This window comes from Sinohyriopsis cumingii, unplaced genomic scaffold (genome assembly GCF_028554795.1).
Source record: "Sinohyriopsis cumingii isolate HCF-2022 unplaced genomic scaffold, ASM2855479v2 utg000974l, whole genome shotgun sequence".
Classification (NCBI taxonomy): Eukaryota; Metazoa; Mollusca; class Bivalvia; order Unionida; family Unionidae; genus Sinohyriopsis; species Sinohyriopsis cumingii.
In genome coordinates, this window is record NW_028315950.1 from 715,860 (window position 1) to 739,978 (window position 24,119).

Here is a 24,119-nt window from a genome sequence, read left to right on the forward strand (position 1 = left end):
TAATATTCAATGTATGATACCATTTGAATAATAATGATTTAATATTCAATGTATAATGCCAGTTGAATAATAATGATTTAATATTCAATGTGTGATAGCAGTTGAATAATAATGATTTAATATTCAATGTGTGATACCAGTTGAATAATAATGATTTAATATTCAATGTATGATACCAGTTGAATAATAATGATTTAATATTCAATGTATGATACCACTTCAATAATAATGATTTAATATTCAATGTGTGATACCAGTTGAGTAATAATGATTTAATATTGAATGTGTGATATCAGTTGAATAATGATGATTTAATATTCAATGTATGATACCAGTTGAATAATAATGATTTAATATTCAATGTATGATACCAGTTGAATAATAATGATTTAATATTCAATGTGTGATACCATTTGAATAATAATGATTTAATATTCAATGTGTGATACCAGTTGAATAATAATGATTTAATATTCAATGTATGATACCAGTTGAATAATAATGATTTATTTTTCAATGTGTGATACCAGTTGAATAATAATGATTTAATATTGAATGTGTGATACCAGTTGAATAATAATGATTTAATATTCAATGTATGATACCAGTTGAATAATAATGATTTAATATTCAATGTATGATACCAGTTGAATAATAATGATTTAATATTCAATGTGTGATACCATTTGAATAATAATGATTTAATATTCAATGTGTGATACCAGTTGAATAATAATGATTTAATATTCAATGTGTGATACCAGTTGAGTAATAATGATTTAATATTCAATGTGTGATACCAGTTGAATAATAATGATTTAATATTCAATGTGTGATACCAGTTGAGTAATAATGATTTAATATTCAATGTATGATACCAGTTGAATAATAATGATTTAATATTCAATGTATGATACCACTTCAATAATAATGATTTTATATTCAATGTATGATACCAGTTGAATAATAATGATTTAATATTCAATGTATGATACCACTTCAATAATAATGATTTAATATTCAATGTATGATACCAGTTGAATAATAATGATTTAATATTCAATGTATGATACCAGTTGAGTAATAATGATTTAATATTCAATGTGTGATACCAGTTGAATAATGATGATTTAATATTCAATGTATGATACCATTTGAATAATAATGATTTAATATTCAATGTATGATACCAGTTGAATAATAATGATTTTATATTCAATGTGTGATACCATTTGAATAATAATGATTTAATATTCAATGTATGATACCAGTTGAGTAATAATGATTTAATATTCAATGTATAATACCAGTTGAATAATAATGATTTAATATTCAATGTATGATACCATTTGAATAATAATGATTTAATATTCAATGTATGATACCAGTTGAGTAATAATGATTTAATATTCAATGTGTGATACCATTTGAATAATAATGATTTAATATTCAATGTGTGATACCATTTGAATAATAATGATTTAATATTCAATGTATGATACCATTTGAATAATAATGATTTAATATTCAATGTGTGATACCAGTTGAATAATAATGATTTAATATTCAATGTATGATACCAGTTGAGTAATAATGATTTAATATTCAATGTATGATACCAGTTGAGTAATAATGATTTAATATTCAATGTATGATACCAGTTGAATAATAATTATTTTATATTCAATGTATGATACCATTTGAATAATAATGATTTAATATTCAATGTATGATACCAGTTGAATAATAATGATTTAATATTCAGTGTATGATACCAGTTGAATAATAATGATTTAATATTCAGTGTATGATACCAGTTGAATAATAATGATTTTATATTCAATGTATGATACCATTTGAATAATAATGATTTAATGTTCAATGTATGATACCAGTTGAATAATAATGATTTTATATTCAATGTATGATACCAGTTGAATAAAAATGATTTAATATTCAATGTATGATGCCACTTCAATAATAATGATTTTATATTCAGTGTATGATACCAGTTGAATAATAATGATTTAATATTCAATGTGTGATACCAGTTGAATAATGATGATTTAATATTCAATGTATGATACCAGTTGAATAATAATGATTTAATATTCAATGTATGATACCAGTTGAATAATAATGATTTTATATTCAATGTATGATACCACTGCAATAATAATGATTTAATATTCAATGTATGATACCATTTGAATAATAATGATTTAATATTCAATGTATGATACCAGTTGAATAATAATGATTTAATATTCAATGTATGATACAAGTTGAATAATAATGATTTAATATTCAATGTATGATACCAGTTGAATAATAATGATTTTATATTCAATGTATGATACCACTGCAATAATAATGATTTAATATTCAATGTATGATACCATTTGAATAATAATGATTTAATATTCAATGTATAATGCCAGTTGAATAATAATGATTTAATATTCAATGTGTGATAGCAGTTGAATAATAATGATTTTATATTCAATGTATGATACCAGTTGAATAATAATGATTTAATATTCAATGTATGATACCACTTCAATAATAATGATTTAATATTCAATGTGTGATACCAGTTGAGTAATAATGATTTAATATTGAATGTGTGATACCAGTTGAATAATAATGATTTAATATTCAATGTATGATACCAGTTGAATAATAATGATTTAATATTCAATGTGTGATACCATTTGAATAATAATGATTTAATATTCAATGTATGATAGCAGTTGAATAATAATGATTTAATATTCAATGTGTGATACCAGTTGAATAATAATGATTTAATATTGAATGTGTGATACCAGTTGAATAATAATGATTTAATATTCAATGTATGATACCAGTTGAATAATAATGATTTAATATTCAATGTGTGATACCATTTGAATAATAATGATTTAATATTCAATGTGTGATACCAGTTGAATAATAATGATTTAATATTCAATGTGTGATACCAGTTGAGTAATAATGATTTAATATTCAATGTGTGATACCAGTTGAATAATAATGATTTAATATTCAATGTGTGATACCAGTTGAGTAATAATGATTTAATATTCAATGTATGATACCAGTTGAATAATAATGATTTAATATTCAATGTATGATACCACTTCAATCATAATGATTTTATATTCAATGTATGATACCAGTTGAATAATAATGATTTAATATTCAATGTATGATACCACTTCAATAATAATGATTTAATATTCAATGTATGATACCAGTTGAATAATAATGATTTAATATTCAATGTATGATACCAGTTGAGTAATAATGATTTAATATTCAATGTGTGATACCAGTTGAATAATGATGATTTCATATTCAATGTATGATACCATTTGAATAATAATGATTTAATATTCAATGTATGATACCAGTTGAATAATAATGATTTTATATTCAATGTGTGATACCATTTGAATAATAATGATTTAATATTCAATGTATGATACCAGTTGAGTAATAATGATTTAATGTTCAATGTATAATACCAGTTGAATAATAATGATTTAATATTCAATGTATGATACCAGTTGAGTAAAAATGATTTAATATTCAATGTGTGATACCATTTGAATAATAATGATTTAATATTCAATGTGTGATACCAGTTGAATAATAATGATTTAATATTCAATGTATGATACCACTTCAATAATAATGATTTAATATTCAATGTGTGATACCAGTTGAATAATAATGATTTAATATTCAATGTATGATACCAGTTGAGTAATAATGATTTAATATTCAATGTATGATACCAGTTGAGTAATAATGATTTAATATTCAATGTATGATACCAGTTGAATAATAATGATTTAATATTCAATGTATGATACCAGTTGAGTAATAATGATTTAATATTCAATGTATAATACCAGTTGAGTAATAATGATTTAATATTCAATGTATAATGCCAGTTGAATAATAATGATTTAATATTCAATGTGTGATACCATTTGAATAATAATGATTTAATATTCAGTGTGTGATACCAGTTGAATAATAATGATTTAATATTCAATGTATGATACCAGTTGAATAATAATGATTTAATATTCAATGTGTGATACCAGTTGAATAATAATGATTTAATATTCAATGTGTGATACCAGTTGAATAATAATGATTTCATATTCAATGTATGATACCAGTTGAGTAATAATGATTTAATATTCAATGTATAATGCCAGTTGAATAATAATGATTTAATATTCAATGTGTGATACCAGTTGAATAATAATGATTTAATATTCAATGTGTTATAGCAGTTGAATAATAATGATTTAATATTCAATGTGTGATACCAGTTGAATAATAATGATTTAATATTCAATGTATGATACCAGTTGAATAATAATGATTTAATATTCAATGTGTGATACCAGTTGAGTAATAATGATTTAATATTCAATGTATGATACAAGTTGAATAATAATGATTTAATATTCAATGTATAATACCAGTTGAGTAATAATGATTTAATATTCAATGTATGATACCAGTTGAATAATGATGATTTAATATTCAATGTATGATACCAGTTGAATAATAATGATTTAATATTCAATGTGTGATACCAGTTGAATAATGATGATTTAATATTCAATGTATGATACCAGTTGAGTAATAATGATTTAATATTCAATGTGTGATACCAGTTGAATAATAATGATTTAATATTCAATGTGTGATACCAGTTGAGTAATAATGATTTAATATTCAATGTATGATACCAGTTGAATAATAATGATTTAATATTCAATGTATGATACCACTTCAATAATAATGATTTTATATTCAATGTATGATACCAGTTGAATAATAATGATTTAATATTCAATGTATGATACCACTTCAATAATAATGATTTAATATTCAATGTATGATACCAGTTGAATAATAATGATTTAATATTCAATGTATGATACCAGTTGAGTAATAATGATTTAATATTCAATGTGTGATACCAGTTGAATAATGATGATTAAATATTCAATGTATGATACCATTTGAATAATAATGATTTAATATTCAATGTATGATACCAGTTGAATAATAATGATTTTATATTCAATGTGTGATACCATTTGAATAATAATGATTTAATATTCAATGTATGATACCAGTTGAGTAATAATGATTTAATATTCAATGTATAATACCAGTTGAATAATAATGATTTAATATTCAATGTATGATACCATTTGAATAATAATGATTTAATATTCAATGTATGATACCAGTTGAGTAATAATGATTTAATATTCAATGTGTGATACCATTTGAATAATAATGATTTAATATTCAATGTGTGATACCAGTTGAATAATAATGATTTAATATTCAAGGTATGATACCAGTTGAATAATAATGATTTAATATTCAATGTGTGATACCAGTTGAATAATAATGATTTAATATTCAATGTATGATACCAGTTGAGTAATAATGACTTAATATTCAGTGTATGATACCAGTTGAGTAATAATGATTTAATATTCAATGTATGATACCAGTTGAATAATAATGATTTAATATTCAATGTATGATACCAGTTGAGTAATAATGATTTAATATTCAATGTATAATACCAGTTGAGTAATAATGATTTAATATTCAATGTATAATGCCAGTTGAATAATAATGATTTAATATTCAATGTGTGATACCATTTGAATAATAATGATTTAATATTCAATGTGTGATACCAGTTGAATAATAATGATTTAATATTCAATGTATGATACCAGTTGAATAATAATGATTTAATGTTCAATGTGTGATACCAGTTGAATAATAATGATTTAATATTCAATGTGTGATACCAGTTGAATAATAATGATTTAATATTCAATGTATGATACCAGTTGAGTAATAATGATTTAATATTCAATGTATAATGCCAGTTGAATAATAATGATTTAATATTCAATGTGTGATACCAGTTGAATAATAATGATTTAATATTCAATGTGTGATAGCAGTTGAATAATAATGATTTAATATTCAATGTGTGATAGCAGTTGAATAATAATGATTTAATATTCAATGTATGATACCAGTTGAATAATAATGATTTAATATTCAATGTGTGATACCAGTTGAGTAATAATGATTTAATATTCAATGTATGATACAAGTTGAATAATAATGATTTAATATTCAATGTATAATACCAGTTGAGTAATAATGATTTAATATTCAATGTATGATACCAGTTGAATAATGATGATTTAATATTCAATGTATGATACCAGTTGAGTAATAATGATTTAATATTCAATGTGTGATACCAGTTGAATAATAATGATTTAATATTCAATGTGTGATACCACTTCAATAATAATGATTTTATATTCAATGTATGATACCAGTTGAATAATAATGATTTAATATTCAATGTATGATACCACTTCAATAATAATGATTTAATATTCAATGTATGATACCAGTTGAATAATAATGATTTAATATTCAATGTATGATACCAGTTGAGTAATAATGATTTAATATTCAATGTGTGATACCAGTTGAATAATGATGATTTAATATTCAATGTATGATACCATTTGAATAATAATGATTTAATATTCAATGTATGATACCAGTTGAATAATAATGATTTTATATTCAATGTGTGATACCATTTGAATAATAATGATTTAATATTCAATGTATGATACCAGTTGAGTAATAATGATTTAATATTCAATGTATAATACCAGTTGAATAATAATGATTTAATATTCAATGTATGATACCATTTGAATAATAATGATTTAATATTCAATGTATGATACCAGTTGAGTAATAATGATTTAATATTCAATGTGTGATACCATTTGAATAATAATGATTTAATATTCAATGTGTGATACCAGTTGAATAATAATGATTTAATATTCAATGTATGATACCAGTTGAATAATAATGATTTAATATTCAATGTGTGATACCAGTTGAATAATAATGATTTAATATTCAATGTATGATACCAGTTGAGTAATAATGATTTAATATTCAATGTATGATACAAGTTGAATAATAATGATTTAATATTCAATGTGTGATACCAGTTGAGTAATAATGATTTAATATTCAATGTATGATACAAGTTGAATAATAATGATTTAATATTCAATGTATAATACCAGTTGAGTAATAATGATTTAATATTCAATGTATGATACCAGTTGAATAATGATGATTTAATATTCAATGTATGATACCAGTTGAATAATAATGATTTAATATTCAATGTGTGATACCAGTTGAATAATGATGATTTAATATTCAATGTATGATACCAGTTGAGTAATAATGATTTAATATTCAATGTGTGATACCAGTTGAATAATAATGATTTAATATTCAATGTGTGATACCAGTTGAGTAATAATGATTTAATATTCAATGTATGATACCAGTTGAATAATAATGATTTAATATTCAATGTATGATACCGCTTCAATAATAATGATTTTATATTCAATGTATGATACGAGTTGAATAATAATGATTTAATATTCAATGTATGATACCACTTCAATAATAATGATTTAATATTCAATGTATGATACCAGTTGAATAATAATGATTTAATATTCAATGTATGATACCAGTTGAGTAATAATGATTTTATATTCAATGTATGATACCACTGCAATAATAATGATTTAATATTCAATGTATGATACCATTTGAATAATAATGATTTAATATTCAATGTATAATGCCAGTTGAATAATAATGATTTAATATTCAATGTGTGATAGCAGTTGAATAATAATGATTTAATATTCAATGTATGATACCAGTTGAGTAATAATGATTTTATATTCAATGTATGATACCACTGCAATAATAATGATTTAATATTCAATGTATGATACCATTTGAATAATAATGATTTAATATTCAATGTATAATGCCAGTTGAATAATAATGATTTAATATTCAATGTGTGATAGCAGTTGAATAATAATGATTTAATATTCAATGTGTGATACCAGTTGAATAATAATGATTTAATATTCAATGTATGATACCAGTTGAGTAATAATGATTTAATATTCAATGTATGATACCAGTTGAATAATAATGATTTAATATTCAATGTATGATACCAGTTGAATAATAATGATTTGATATTCAATGTGTGATACCAGTTGAGTAATAATGATTTAATATTCAATGTATGATACCAGTTGAATAATAATGATTTAATATTCAATGTATGATACCACTTCAATAATAATGATTTAATATTCAATGTGTGATACCAGTTGAGTAATAATGATTTAATATTGAATGTGTGATATCAGTTGAATAATGATGATTTAATATTCAATGTATGATACCAGTTGAATAATAATGATTTAATATTCAATGTATGATACCAGTTGAATAATAATGATTTAATATTCAATGTGTGATACCATTTGAATAATAATGATTTAATATTCAATGTGTGATACCAGTTGAATAATAATGATTTAATATTCAATGTATGATACCAGTTGAATAATAATGATTTATTTTTCAATGTGTGATACCAGTTGAATAATAATGATTTAATATTGAATGTGTGATACCAGTTGAATAATAATGATTTAATATTCAATGTATGATACCAGTTGAATAATAATGATTTAATATTCAATGTATGATACCAGTTGAATAATAATGATTTAATATTCAATGTGTGATACCATTTGAATAATAATGATTTAATATTCAATGTGTGATACCAGTTGAATAATAATGATTTAATATTCAATGTGTGATACCAGTTGAGTAATAATGATTTAATATTCAATGTGTGATACCAGTTGAATAATAATGATTTAATATTCAATGTGTGATACCAGTTGAGTAATAATGATTTAATATTCAATGTATGATACCAGTTGAATAATAATGATTTAATATTCAATGTATGATACCACTTCAATAATAATGATTTTATATTCAATGTATGATACCAGTTGAATAATAATGATTTAATATTCAATGTATGATACCACTTCAATAATAATGATTTAATATTCAATGTATGATACCAGTTGAATAATAATGATTTAATATTCAATGTATGATACCAGTTGAGTAATAATGATTTAATATTCAATGTGTGATACCAGTTGAATAATGATGATTTAATATTCAATGTATGATACCATTTGAATAATAATGATTTAATATTCAATGTATGATACCAGTTGAATAATAATGATTTTTTATTCAATGTGTGATACCATTTGAATAATAATGATTTAATATTCAATGTATGATACCAGTTGAGTAATAATGATTTAATATTCAATGTATAATACCAGTTGAATAATAATGATTTAATATTCAATGTATGATACCATTTGAATAATAATGATTTAATATTCAATGTATGATACCAGTTGAGTAATAATGATTTAATATTCAATGTGTGATACCATTTGAATAATAATGATTTAATATTCAATGTGTGATACCATTTGAATAATAATGATTTAATATTCAATGTATGATACCAGTTGAATAATAATGATTTAATATTCAATGTGTGATACCAGTTGAATAATAATGATTTAATATTCAATGTATGATACCAGTTGAGTAATAATGATTTAATATTCAATGTATGATACCAGTTGAGTAATAATGATTTAATATTCAATGTATGATACCAGTTGAATAATAATTATTTTATATTCAATGTATGATACCATTTGAATAATAATGATTTAATATTCAATGTATGATACCAGTTGAATAATAATGATTTAATATTCAGTGTATGATACCAGTTGAATAATAATGATTTAATATTCAGTGTATGATACCAGTTGAATAATAATGATTTTATATTCAATGTATGATACCATTTGAATAATAATGATTTAATGTTCAATGTATGATACCAGTTGAATAATAATGATTTTATATTCAATGTATGATACCAGTTGAATAAAAATGATTTAATATTCAATGTATGATGCCACTTCAATAATAATGATTTTATATTCAGTGTATGATACCAGTTGAATAATAATGATTTAATATTCAATGTGTGATACCAGTTGAATAATGATGATTTAATATTCAATGTATGATACCAGTTGAATAATAATGATTTAATATTCAATGTATGATACCAGTTGAATAATAATGATTTTATATTCAATGTATGATACCACTGCAATAATAATGATTTAATATTCAATGTATGATACCATTTGAATAATAATGATTTAATATTCAATGTATGATACCAGTTGAATAATAATGATTTAATATTCAATGTATGATACCAGTTGAATAATAATGATTTAATATTCAATGTATGATACCAGTTGAATAATAATGATTTTATATTCAATGTATGATACCACTGCAATAATAATGATTTAATATTCAATGTATGATACCATTTGAATAATAATGATTTAATATTCAATGTATAATGCCAGTTGAATAATAATGATTTAATATTCAATGTGTGATAGCAGTTGAATAATAATGATTTTATATTCAATGTATGATACCAGTTGAATAATAATGATTTAATATTCAATGTATGATACCACTTCAATAATAATGATTTAATATTCAATGTGTGATACCAGTTGAGTAATAATGATTTAATATTGAATGTGTGATACCAGTTGAATAATAATGATTTAATATTCAATGTATGATACCAGTTGAATAATAATGATTTAATATTCAATGTGTGATACCATTTGAATAATAATGATTTAATATTCAATGTATGATAGCAGTTGAATAATAATGATTTAATATTCAATGTGTGATACCAGTTGAATAATAATGATTTAATATTGAATGTGTGATACCAGTTGAATAATAATGATTTAATATTCAATGTATGATACCAGTTGAATAATAATGATTTAATATTCAATGTGTGATACCATTTGAATAATAATGATTTAATATTCAATGTGTGATACCAGTTGAATAATAATGATTTAATATTCAATGTGTGATACCAGTTGAGTAATAATGATTTAATATTCAATGTGTGATACCAGTTGAATAATAATGATTTAATATTCAATGTGTGATACCAGTTGAGTAATAATGATTTAATATTCAATGTATGATACCAGTTGAATAATAATGATTTAATATTCAATGTATGATACCACTTCAATAATAATGATTTTATATTCAATGTATGATACCAGTTGAATAATAATGATTTAATATTCAATGTATGATACCACTTCAATAATAATGATTTAATATTCAATGTATGATACCAGTTGAATAATAATGATTTAATATTCAATGTATGATACCAGTTGAGTAATAATGATTTAATATTCAATGTGTGATACCAGTTGAATAATGATGATTTCATATTCAATGTATGATACCATTTGAATAATAATGATTTAATATTCAATGTATGATACCAGTTGAATAATAATGATTTTATATTCAATGTGTGATACCATTTGAATAATAATGATTTAATATTCAATGTATGATACCAGTTGAGTAATAATGATTTAATGTTCAATGTATAATACCAGTTGAATAATAATGATTTAATATTCAATGTATGATACCAGTTGAGTAATAATGATTTAATATTCAATGTGTGATACCATTTGAATAATAATGATTTAATATTCAATGTGTGATACCAGTTGAATAATAATGATTTAATATTCAATGTATGATACCACTTCAATAATAATGATTTAATATTCAATGTGTGATACCAGTTGAATAATAATGATTTAATATTCAATGTATGATACCAGTTGAGTAATAATGATTTAATATTCAATGTATGATACCAGTTGAGTAATAATGATTTAATATTCAATGTATGATACCAGTTGAATAATAATGATTTAATATTCAATGTATGATACCAGTTGAGTAATAATGATTTAATATTCAATGTATAATACCAGTTGAGTAATAATGATTTAATATTCAATGTATAATGCCAGTTGAATAATAATGATTTAATATTCAATGTGTGATACCATTTGAATAATAATGATTTAATATTCAGTGTGTGATACCAGTTGAATAATAATGATTTAATATTCAATGTATGATACCAGTTGAATAATAATGATTTAATATTCAATGTGTGATACCAGTTGAATAATAATGATTTAATATTCAATGTGTGATACCAGTTGAATAATAATGATTTAATATTCAATGTATGATACCAGTTGAGTAATAATGATTTAATATTCAATGTATAATGCCAGTTGAATAATAATGATTTAATATTCAATGTGTGATACCAGTTGAATAATAATGATTTAATATTCAATGTGTGATAGCAGTTGAATAATAATGATTTAATATTCAATGTGTGATACCAGTTGAATAATAATGATTTAATATTCAATGTATGATACCAGTTGAATAATAATGATTTAATATTCAATGTGTGATACCAGTTGAGTAATAATGATTTAATATTCAATGTATGATACAAGTTGAATAATAATGATTTAATATTCAATGTATAATACCAGTTGAGTAATAATGATTTAATATTCAATGTATGATACCAGTTGAATAATGATGATTTAATATTCAATGTATGATACCAGTTGAATAATAATGATTTAATATTCAATGTGTGATGCCAGTTGAATAATGATGATTTAATATTCAATGTATGATACCAGTTGAGTAATAATGATTTAATATTCAATGTGTGATACCAGTTGAATAATAATGATTTAATATTCAATGTGTGATACCAGTTGAGTAATAATGATTTAATATTCAATGTATGATACCAGTTGAATAATAATGATTTAATATTCAATGTATGATACCACTTCAATAATAATGATTTTATATTCAATGTATGATACCAGTTGAATAATAATGATTTAATATTCAATGTATGATACCACTTCAATAATAATGATTTAATATTCAATGTATGATACCAGTTGAATAATAATGATTTAATATTCAATGTATGATACCAGTTGAGTAATAATGATTTAATATTCAATGTGTGATACCAGTTGAATAATGATGATTAAATATTCAATGTATGATACCATTTGAATAATAATGATTTAATATTCAATGTATGATACCAGTTGAATAATAATGATTTTATATTCAATGTGTGATACCATTTGAATAATAATGATTTAATATTCAATGTATGATACCAGTTGAGTAATAATGATTTAATATTCAATGTATAATACCAGTTGAATAATAATGATTTAATATTCAATGTATGATACCATTTGAATAATAATGATTTAATATTCAATGTATGATACCAGTTGAGTAATAATGATTTAATATTCAATGTGTGATACCATTTGAATAATAATGATTTAATATTCAATGTGTGATACCAGTTGAATAATAATGATTTAATATTCAAGGTATGATACCAGTTGAATAATAATGATTTAATATTCAATGTGTGATACCAGTTGAATAATAATGATTTAATATTCAATGTATGATACCAGTTGAGTAATAATGACTTAATATTCAGTGTATGATACCAGTTGAGTAATAATGATTTAATATTCAATGTATGATACCAGTTGAATAATAATGATTTAATATTCAATGTATGATACCAGTTGAGTAATAATGATTTAATATTCAATGTATAATACCAGTTGAGTAATAATGATTTAATATTCAATGTATAATGCCAGTTGAATAATAATGATTTAATATTCAATGTGTGATACCATTTGAATAATAATGATTTAATATTCAATGTGTGATACCAGTTGAATAATAATGATTTAATATTCAATGTATGATACCAGTTGAATAATAATGATTTAATGTTCAATGTGTGATACCAGTTGAATAATAATGATTTAATATTCAATGTGTGATACCAGTTGAATAATAATGATTTAATATTCAATGTATGATACCAGTTGAGTAATAATGATTTAATATTCAATGTATAATGCCAGTTGAATAATAATGATTTAATATTCAATGTGTGATACCAGTTGAATAATAATGATTTAATATTCAATGTGTGATAGCAGTTGAATAATAATGATTTAATATTCAATGTGTGATAGCAGTTGAATAATAATGATTTAATATTCAATGTATGATACCAGTTGAATAATAATGATTTAATATTCAATGTGTGATACCAGTTGAGTAATAATGATTTAATATTCAATGTATGATACAAGTTGAATAATAATGATTTAATATTCAATGTATAATACCAGTTGAGTAATAATGATTTAATATTCAATGTATGATACCAGTTGAATAATGATGATTTAATATTCAATGTATGATACCAGTTGAGTAATAATGATTTAATATTCAATGTGTGATACCAGTTGAATAATAATGATTTAATATTCAATGTGTGATACCAGTTGAGTAATAATGATTTAATATTCAATGTATGATACCAGTTGAATAATAATGATTTAATATTCAATGTATGATACCACTTCAATAATAATGATTTTATATTCAATGTATGATACCAGTTGAATAATAATGATTTAATATTCAATGTATGATACCACTTCAATAATAATGATTTAATATTCAATGTATGATACCAGTTGAATAATAATGATTTAATATTCAATGTATGATACCAGTTGAGTAATAATGATTTAATATTCAATGTGTTATACCAGTTGAATAATGATGATTTAATATTCAATGTATGATACCATTTGAATAATAATGATTTAATATTCAATGTATGATACCAGTTGAATAATAATGATTTAATATTCAATGTGTGATACCAGTTGAATAATAATGATTTTATATTCAATGTGTGATACCATTTGAATAATAATGATTTAATATTCAATGTATGATACCAGTTGAGTAATAATGATTTAATATTCAATGTATAATACCAGTTGAATAATAATGATTTAATATTCAATGTATGATACCATTTGAATAATAATGATTTAATATTCAATGTATGATACCAGTTGAGTAATAATGATTTAATATTCAATGTGTGATACCATTTGAATAATAATGATTTAATATTCAATGTGTGATACCAGTTGAATAATAATGATTTAATATTCAATGTATGATACCAGTTGAATAATAATGATTTAATATTCAATGTGTGATACCAGTTGAATAATAATGATTTAATATTCAATGTATGATACCAGTTGAGTAATAATGATTTAATATTCAATGTATGATACCAGTTGAGTAATAATGATTTAATATTCAATGTATGATACCAGTTGAATAATAATGATTTAATATTCAATGTATGATACCAGTTGAGTAATAATGATTTAATATTCAATGTATAATACCAGTTGAGTAATATTGATTTAATATTCAATGTATAATGCCAGTTGAATAATAATGATTTAATATTCAATGTGTGATACCATTTGAATAATAATGATTTAATATTCAATGTGTGATACCAGTTGAATAATAATGATTTAATATTCAATGTATGATACCAGTTGAATAATAATGATTTAATATTCAATGTGTGATACCAGTTGAATAATAATGATTTAATATTCAATGTGTGATACCAGTTGAATAATAATGATTTAATATTCAATGTATGATACCAGTTGAGTAATAATGATTTAATATTCAATGTGTAATGCCAGTTGAATAATAATGATTTAATATTCAATGTGTGATACCAGTTGAATAATAATGATTTAATATTCAATGTGTGATAGCAGTTGAATAATAATGATTTAATATTCAATGTATGATACCAGTTGAATAATAATGATTTAATATTCAATGTGTGATACCAGTTGAGTAATAATGATTTAATATTCAATGTATGATACAAGTTGAATAATAATGATTTAATATTCAATGTATAATACCAGTTGAGTAATAATGATTTAATATTCAATGTATGATACCAGTTGAATAATGATGATTTAATATTCAATGTATGATACCAGTTGAATAATAATGATTTAATATTCAATGTGTGATACCAGTTGAATAATGATGATTTAATATTCAATGTATGATACCAGTTGAGTAATAATGATTTAATATTCAATGTGTGATACCAGTTGAATAATAATGATTTAATATTCAATGTGTGATACCAGTTGAGTAATAATGATTTAATATTCAATGTATGATACCAGTTGAATAATAATGATTTAATATTCAATGTATGATACCACTTCAATAATAATGATTTTATATTTAATGTATGATACCAGTTGAATAATAATGATTTAATATTCAATGTATGATACCACTTCAATAATAATGATTTAATATTCAATGTATGATACCAGTTGAATAATAATGATTTAATATTCAATGTATGATACCAGTTGAGTAATAATGATTTAATATTCAATGTGTGATACCAGTTGAATAATGATGATTTAATATTCAATGTATGATACCATTTGAATAATAATGATTTAATATTCAATGTATGATACCAGTTGAATAATAATGATTTTATATTCAATGTGTGATACCATTTGAATAATAATGATTTAATATTCAATGTATGATACCAGTTGAGTAATAATGATTTAATATTCAATGTATAATACCAGTTGAATAATAATGATTTAATATTCAATGTATGATACCATTTGAATAATAATGATTTAATATTCAATGTATGATACCAGTTGAGTAATAATGATTTAATATTCAATGTGTGATACCATTTGAATAATAATGATTTAATATTCAATGTGTGATACCAGTTGAATAATAATGATTTAATATTCAATGTATGATACCAGTTGAATAATAATGATTTAATATTCAATGTATGATACCAGTTGAGTAATAATGATTTAATATTCAGTGTATGATACCAGTTGAGTAATAATGATTTAATATTCAATGTATGATACCAGTTGAATAATAATGATTTAATATTCAATGTATGATACCAGTTGAGTAATAATGATTTAATATTCAATGTATAATACCAGTTGAGTAATAATGATTTAATATTCAATGTATAATGCCAGTTGAATAATAATGATTTAATATTCAATGTGTGATACCATTTGAATAATAATGATTTAATATTCAATGTGTGATACCAGTTGAATAATAATGATTTAATATTCAATGTATGATACCAGTTGAATAATAATGATTTAATATTCAATGTGTGATACCAGTTGAATAATAATGATTTAATATTCAATGTGTGATACCAGTTGAATAATAATGATTTAATATTCAATGTATGATACCAGTTGAGTAATAATTATTTAATATTCAATGTATAATGGCAGTTGAATAATAATGATTTAATATTCAATGTGTGATACCAGTTGAATAATAATGATTTAATATTCAATGTGTGATAGCAGTTGAATAATAATGATTTAATATTCAATGTGTGATACCAGTTGAATAATAATGATTTAATATTCAATGTATGATACCAGTTGAATAATAATGATTTAATATTCAATGTGTGATACCAGTTGAGTAATAATGATTTAATATTCAATGTATGATACAAGTTGAATAATAATGATTTAATATTCAATGTATAATACCAGTTGAGTAATAATGATTTAATATTCAATGTATGATACCAGTTGAATAATGATGATTTAATATTCAATGTATGATACCAGTTGAGTAATAATGATTTAATATTCAATGTGTGATACCAGTTGAATAATAATGATTTAATATTCAATGTGTGATACCAGTTGAGTAATAATGATTTAATATTCAATGTATGATACCAGTTGAATAATAATGATTTAATATTCAATGTATGATACCACTTCAATAATAATGATTTTATATTCAATGTATGATACCAGTTGAATAATAATGATTTAATATTCAATGTATGATACCACTTCAATAATAATGATTTAATATTCAATGTATGATACCAGTTGAATAATAATGTTTTAATATTCAATGTATGATACCAGTTGAGTAATAATGATTTAATATTCAATGTGTGATACCAGTTGAATAATGATGATTTAATATTCAATGTATGATACCATTTGAATAATAATGATTTAATATTCAATGTATGATACCAGTTGAATAATAATGATTTAATATTCAATGTGTGATACCAGTTGAATAATAATGATTTTATATTCAATGTGTGATACCATTTGAATAATAATGATTTAATATTCAATGTATGATACCAGTTGAGTAATAATGATTTAATATTCAATGTATAATACCAGTTGAATAATAATGATTTAATATTCAATGTATGATACCATTTGAATAATAATGATTTAATATTCAATGTATGATACCAGTTGAGTAATAATGATTTAATATTCAATGTGTGATACCATTTGAATAATAATGATTTAATATTCAATGTGTGATACCAGTTGAATAATAATGATTTAATATTCAATGTATGATACCAGTTGAATAATAATGATTTAATATTCAATGTGTGATACCAGTTGAATAATAATGATTTAATATTCAATGTATGATACCAGTTGAGTAATAATGATTTAATATTCAATGTATGATACCAGTTGAGTAATAATGATTTAATATTCAATGTATGATACCAGTTGAATAATAATGATTTAATATTCAATGTATGATACCAGTTGAGTAATAATGATTTAATATTCAATGTATAATACCAGTTGAGTAATAATGATTTAATATTCAATGTATAATGCCAGTTGAATAATAATGATTTAATATTCAATGTGTGATACCATTTGAATAATAATGATTTAATATTCAATGTGTTATACCAGTTGAATAATAATGATTTAATATTCAATGTATGATACCAGTTGAATAATAATGATTTAATATTCAATGTGTGATACCAGTTGAATAATAATGATTTAATATTCAATGTGTGATACTAGTTGAATAATAATGATTTAATATTCAATGTATGATACCAGTTGAGTAATAATGATTTAATATTCAATGTATAATGCCAGTTGAATAATAATGATTTAATATTCAATGTGTGATACCAGTTGAATAATAATGATTTAATATTCAATGTATGATACCAGTTGAATAATAATGATTTAATATTCAATGTATGATACCAGTTGAATAATAATGATTTAATATTCAATGTGTGATACCAGTTGAATAATAATGATTTAATATTCAATGTATGATACCAGTTGAATAATAATGATTTAATATTCAATGTATAATGCCAGTTGAATAATAATGATTTAATATTCAGTGTGTGATAGCAGTTGAATAATAATGATTTAATATTCAATGTGTGATACCAGTTGAATAATAATGATTTAATATTCAATGTATGACACCAGTTGAATAATAATGATTTAATATTCAATGTGTGATACCAGTTGAGTAATAATAATTTAATATTCAATGTATGATACAAGTTGAATAATAATGATTTAATATTCAATGTATAATACCAGTTGTGTAATAATGATTTAATATTCAATGTATGATACCAGTTGAATAATGATGATTTAATATTCAATGTATGATGCCAGTTGAATAATAATGATTTAATATTCAATGTGTGATACCAGTTGAATAATGATGATTTAATATTCAATGTATGATACCAGTTGAATAATAATGATTTGTTTTTCAATGTAAGATACCATTTGAATATTAATGATTTAATATTTAGTGTTTGATTCCATTTGAATAATGTCCAGCTTTTACAAACCTTGGCAAGCCAGATCTGGACATTATTTAAAGAGTTTTAATCAATTTGATATGAAATCACTACCCATTTGAGATTCTGTTTCTCATATAGTTTTGATATTAATAGAAATAGTTTAGAGAAAAGAATAAATAGTTTCATTCATTCCATCTCAGATGCTGCACCTTTCGTTTGTTATGAATAAAAAATAGTCCCAGATTCAGTTCTATAGCTATTAACATTTAAAAGTAGATTTTTGTACACATTGTAAATAAATGAGCAACTGTCCTTATGAATAAATAGGACATTTGTAACAGACAACATTCTTTTTCAACATAGTCACATAGATGTCCCATAGTTAGATTCGGGTTAGGGTAGATGATTCATTTTCACAAATAAAGTGTGGCAGTTTCACTACTAAATAGTCCAGTTGTGGGTTATTCATGTCAAGGGATGATTACTGGATGCAGAAATTATTCCAGATTTACTGTAATATATTTCTGACTGGATATTTGCATGATTTGATTTGGAACAGTAGACTACAGTAGACATAGACAAATTTTATTGAGAGCTGGAATTGCACCACATAATAAGAAACTTTAGCACATTTGAGCGATTTTACCAAATAAAAATGCTGTTTTTGGATAAATTTCTGCCATTTGGGAGACTGGTTTATGTCCACATTCTTCTGTGAACAGAGGTGAATTTATTTACTGTTATAAGTTAGCATTTAAACAATGTTTGTATATAGGGTGGATTTTATGTTACAGGTATAGTGCTCCCCTCCTTCCCATGTCTACTGTCAATTCAAAATACCCATTGTTTTATTTGTTGTAATTGTTCCTGTTTTATGTCTATACTTAATTATTCAGTGCATGATATGTTTGATATATAAGGTGTAAATGAGACCCTGTGATGGAAATTGGCCATATTCAGACTCGTGTGACAATTTGTTTCCCCAATTCCCATTGGGCAGTCGATTAAAAAATGGCCACCAGAATGTTGATAGTAATAGTTCCAGAAGGTGGGGTTAGGAAAATTCCACGATCACACAGCCATTCACACAGCCAATCAGTAAAGAGAATACTGCACAAGAATTTCACAGGCTTAAAGGAGACTAGAAATCAAAATTTTCCTTTCACGTATGTAATTCTCTACAGATTTTAATTTGACTGCAACGTTTATATATTAAACATCGTAAGCGGGTAGTGATTATATTGCGTGGAAGATACCACGATTCCGTAAATTACCGAGTTTTTCCGAGTTTTGATGAGACAACAGATCATGTGGTACCATGACGCTATACTAGCCAGTCCTCGAATACAAACATAAAGATTGGCGAGCGAGGCAGACAGGAGACCACATTTGGGTTGCACATTCAAAAGTTGAATCTGTAGTCTGATGTAATAGTTTATGTATTATACTGGTAAGTGCTAAAAGAAATTTGTTAGGCACAGGCCCCGGGCTGGTGACTTAAATAAATTAAAGTCCTGAATGAAATTCCACAAGCCCGGACAGTTCATACCTGTCAACTCTCAAGCCAGGAGAAAAACCTCCCGATTTTGGGGGTATTTCCTCATCTACATCCCGATCTCGTAATATCTCTCAATTTTGCGCAGCGAAGTCCCGATTATTACATTATATCTGTCAATTTTCATTGTCAGAAGAAAAAAACCCCAAACCATTTTTAAATATAACGTATGCAACCCACAGTCTAAACTGTCACACTGCTGACATCGTAGCGATATGACTGAAAAATTGTTAAAGCTACGTTAAAAATTCAAATCACACGCACACACGTCTAAACCCGGCACTGGACGAAATAATTAATATCATACAACAGTTTTTTTTCTTCTTTTTTTCTTCTTCAGTAAATAGAACATGAAGATTAAACATTATTCAAGTAAGTTTCAGATTTTTTAAACAACTACAACAGTACTGTAGTAAAAAAAAAATAATTAAAAGAATAAAATTGTTATCAATTAGCTTGAATGAATGATCACGTTGAAATTTTCTCTGCAAACAAAATCGTATCTCCATTTCCGCCAAAGAAACTCGGCCAGTTAACACCGGACATTCCTCTACCGTATATGAAAAGTTTAATTATCATGATTAAATTACAAGGAATAAAACAAAATATACCATGTAGTATATGTGGCCCTAAAGAACTTATTCTGAATAAATATTTTATTCAGCAAACAGTGTTACATGGATTAAGACTTAAACCTAAGGAAATAAGGCAGGGCATAAAACTTGAGATAAACAGTTGCCACATGTACGGTATCTTGTCACTGCAGATTTGAACTGTTAAAATGAAGTCCATAGCATCGTAAGTAACAATAAAATCGGCATCGTTTGTTTGGCAATCAATTGCTGGTGCTTACACATACACACACTGTCGAACATGGTTTCTTTGAAGTATGTCCGAAGGGCAGTCCTTTTTACAAGATCAATGCAAGGATAAGGATTATGTTCATTAGTCACACCGTCTTTATTGTTTGCGTACTTAAATCAAAACTTTAGCTATTTTGCAATTTAGCCAGAACTGACCAGAATGTGCAAAAGGGGCTTGTCATGGGGGAACAATAAGGCGTATCACAGCGAGAAAAGGCACGTCAAATGGGCGTCGCACATTGGGGCAATGGGGCGGGGGGGGCAATAGCCACCCCGTTCTATTGTCAGACAGTTAATGTGAAACTCTGACCTCTTTTTTTTTTAATCGCTGCTTTTTAAACTGCCCAAGGAATAGTTTTATATCAGTTCCAATTAATACAGATTACCGTTTATGCATACTACACGTATACAATGCATTTTTTTTTTTAAATTAATTTTTATAAGATTACTGAAAATTGTGTTTTCTAGAAACACAACAGGTTTAGAATCTTATTTTTAGCAAAGCTTCCATTTGATTAAAATCAAATCTAAATTTCACCTAGGACAGTGGTGATTTGATTTAGATTGTGCCGTGTTAAGGCATGTATGTCAACATCTTGAAAATACATTTACTCATTTCACCAGCGCGATCAAAGTTTCCTCAGGCAAACAATTTTTGTTTCGACAAGCCTGACGGGTACCTCACTTTGAATACAGGATGGGCCGGAACTAAAACCACAAGGGGCCCAGGGTGTCGGGCTATGAGATTTGTTTTTAGCACTGCTGTTTTAGATAAAAGATATGTGGATTGATTGTTGCATTTTGTGGTCACTTACTCATCCTTCTGCCTGTTTTCGTAACTCACACATTTAACTCTTTTCCCAGGATTTAAAATGTCCAAAGGTATGTCTGGAACAGCGCCAACTTTTAGTCTAGGCCTAGCATTTGCTTATCTTTGAGCTGCTATTTTTTCATGATCCCTCTTGTAACATTCCTTTGAGAAATGTAACGAGCACATAGTGCTGTATGGTGTTGCTTTGAAATCGACTCGTTTGTAATAATGTACCCATTCTTTCATGATGCCTTTATCTTTCGGAAAAGAAAAAAAAATATGTCCACAGGCTTTTCTTAATGTTCTATTACACTGTAAGCAACGCAAAACGGTATTGTCTTTTACTCTGGCAACTCCCACTTGGGCTGCTGGAGTCGCTACTATGACGTCACATCCCGAAAGTAACTGAATAGGTGCGGAAATTTTGCATACGAGGTCACGGAAATTCAGCTCTTAGAAGATAGGCCAATATTTAAATATTGACATTACGGTTGCAGATGATACTTCAGAATAAGGTTTTCTGCTATAGTACTTTTATTATTATTCTATAATTGCATTGGTTTCTGGTCTCCTTTAATATGCGGCACAACTGTATCACCTAAAGTGATATGTGAACATGTTGTCATATCAGAAATATTAAACTGTACATGTTATCTAAAGTGCGCTGAGTATGTGATAAACAAGGTTCTATCTTTTGTTGTTTGTTAATATACTTATGTTTCTCACACTTTGTAATATTAACTTATTACATGTTCAGTCTTGATTATTACTGGTGTTTTGGTTACTAAATAGATGATGTTTTCACCAGTTTCCATCTTAATTTTTGCTGATGTTTTGGCCATGAAATGGATTATTTTTCACCATTTTCCATCTTGATTCTTGCTGGTATTTAATACTCTAAATGGATGGCAATTTCACATTTCCATCCTGATTCTTGCTGGTATTTGGTCACTAAATGGATGGCAATTTCACATTTCCATCTTGATTCTTGCTGGTATTTGGTTGGTTATCAGTCATACTTTGTGCATCATGAGTCATCTGTCATGCATCTTTCAGCAGTCCCTTTATTATCTTCTTCTTACTGGTCCAATGTCAGAAAACTTGGCACGGAATATCCTGGCAAGAATTTTTATAAAAATGATGCTGATCTGCCAGATGTGTCACATTTTGTCACTAAAAGTAGTTAAAATCCTT

General features: G+C 24.3%; 1 protein-coding gene across 2 annotated transcripts in view; it reads left to right on the forward strand.

Annotated features, from left to right (window-relative positions):
- LOC149772894 (KICSTOR subunit 2-like) overlaps positions 1 to 24,119 on the forward strand; it is a 104,010-nt gene that overhangs the window by 59,678 nt on the left and 20,213 nt on the right. The gene's annotated exons all lie outside the window — the stretch shown is intronic.